The sequence below is a fragment of the Cyrtonyx montezumae genome, unplaced genomic scaffold (genome assembly GCF_038088225.1).
Source record: "Cyrtonyx montezumae isolate F1298 unplaced genomic scaffold, pur_monq_1.0 scaffold_8, whole genome shotgun sequence".
In the NCBI taxonomy this organism is placed as follows: domain Eukaryota; kingdom Metazoa; phylum Chordata; class Aves; order Galliformes; family Odontophoridae; genus Cyrtonyx; species Cyrtonyx montezumae.
In genome coordinates, this window is record NW_027072089.1 from 28,135,746 (window position 1) to 28,138,245 (window position 2,500).

General features: G+C 38.1%; 1 protein-coding gene across 1 annotated transcript in view; it reads right to left on the bottom strand.

The window, feature by feature from the left end:
• Window positions 1-2,500, bottom strand: part of ZFHX4 (zinc finger homeobox 4) — a 153,739-nt gene that overhangs the window by 130,652 nt on the left and 20,587 nt on the right. The gene's annotated exons all lie outside the window — the stretch shown is intronic.

Consider the following 2,500-nt stretch of genomic DNA (forward strand, 5'->3'; position numbering starts at 1 on the left):
AATCATACGCAAGCACTGCTGATGAAAATCCTTCAATCATTTCTCGCAGGCAGGCATCTTAGACCATAAACTCCCTTTGTTGAGAACAAGATGCACTCTATAAAAACCATATCAGTGTCCAGCAGCAGGGTAAAACACCAGAGGAAAGTTTGTTGCACATTGGTTAAAAGTCTGCTTTCCTTCATTTTTTGGGGGGGAGCCTGCAAAGCTCCAGCCACTGTAATAGTAGCCTGATTACAGCCTAAGCTACTCTGAGTCCTTGCAGATCTCTCAGCTTGCAGAATGATGGCACTGTACACAACAGCTGAGTACTCTAAAACTTTAGTGTTTATTTTCAGCCTACGATACAGGCTCTGCCTTGCTTTTAAGCAGGAGGTAAGTAATCTTCATTCCAGTCATAAGTCAGAGTGATAGATCTCATTAATTTTAGACAAAAGCAGAAGCCGATTTATCAGATAAGTTTTCAATTAAGTATAAAAGTTTGATTACATCCTGAAAACTATTGTTTTATGTATCTGAAGCATTAATGCTTTCCCCATCTTTTCATTTACAAGAAGAGGAAATCTAATTTAAAACTTTGCATTGCTATACTATATATATTTATGTACATAAAAGCCAGGTGCTGTGTCCCTGCACACAATCATTCAGTGTGATTTGGGGATTAAAATAATAATAATAATAATAATAATAATAAATCCTTGCCTAAGCAAGGTTTCAGTGAAGGTCACAGAGATATTAACTACGAAGGATAGCTGCTTAATTTTTTTTAAGTGTAATCAAATCTAATCTTGTCAGCTAAATCAGAGAGAGGAAGTGATCAGTTTAAGATACATCAGAAGATTTGCATAGAATGAAAATGAATCAAAATTAGTTTTGGTATCTGAGATGGCTAAAATGACAGCCTAATTGCTCCTGAATCAAACGTCACAAAGCTTGGTGTGTAATTTTAATCATTGATGAGATCCAAGTTAATTATGCTCATGGCACACATGCAATTTAAAAACCTTTTGAAATAATCTGATCACAAAGAGCATGAAAACGTAATAATTCTCTAATTAGTCCAGAGAGAAGCATGTTTACCTTCCCATTTGGCAAATCTGCACAAACAGTGAGTGCATCCTGCAGCAAGCCTACATGTCTAACAGATTCTCCTCCTCGGGCCTTATCTAAAGATAAAAAGTTGCACAAGGGTAGCTGCACCAGAAAGCAAACCCCAGCACCTTCCATCTGCAGAGGACTGGTATAAATGTCTTTATACTGGTATCTCTCAACTCTGACACAAAGGGATAAACAACGTTGCTATAAAGCATTTTTACGTGTAGCCACTCAGCAAGTGCACTCGCTGAGACTATTTCAGTCACACGTAAACACACATGCGAGCATGAAGACACGCATTCAGCTGGCACCAACACACACACGAGAAGTTTTCTGGACTGCTGCAGGGGAAAACAAGCAGTAGTGGTTCTTTTTTTGGTGTTTCCACAGTGATGCACGTCAAGTAACTCTGTCCTAGCCAGGATCATGAGAGGATCGATCAGGATGAAACACTTTAGCAGGTAAAATGAACTGACAGAGAAGGAGTTAATATAGCACATGGAGCCAGATGTGACTGCTCCAAACTATTCTAGCCCTATCTGTGGCTTTCCATTTAACCTCCGCTGCTTGAAGCAAGCTTTCCCCACGCTGCGGTATCCTGGGGCATCACAGCATCCAGAACATACACATAAAAATAGTTGCCAGAACAGTCGTGGGTATGCACGTTATATTGCAACCAGGATGGTATTTATGAGCATTAAGTCATTTTAGGCGGCTACAAAATGGGTTCTGCATTACAGCATCTCACCCTTCCCCTTATTCTCACAATCTTGCTCTGAGCAGCCTTGCTGTTGCAATTTCTAGTCTTTAAGGGTTTAGCAGAAGTAGACTAGATTTTTAAATATTCTACCACATAACTAAAGCACAAAACAAAAACAGCACAGTAATAAGTGTCATAACATGTTTCCTGTTACTTAATCAACATTTTTAAATAAACTGCACATTTAGAGTTATCAGGCTCCCTTACATAACTTCAGTATTAATCAGTCCTAAACAATGACATCAGCCCTCTGATCACAATTGTATAAACAAGTGTATATTTCATTCCAATTAAAACAAATACTCATTCTTTGAACTGACGAGCAACACAGAAAGAAACCATAACATATATTTCCATACTTAAGCTGTTTACAGTCTTTGTTGCCATGTTTGCTATCAGGTTAGGTAGATGAAAACATTATACTTTGATGAGGAATTAAAGATTACTGAGATGACTTACTGATTGTACGTAATATATGATGGAACAAGCATCCATTAGGGGTTTCAGCATCTTCAATATTGAAAAACAAAAAATCCCCCCCTCCTTCAGAGTCCTTCTATGAGAGTTATAATGAAGTTTCACAAAGTCGTAGCTAAAAAAAGCATCACAAGGACTGCCTCAGAATCAATGTTTTTCTACAAAGTC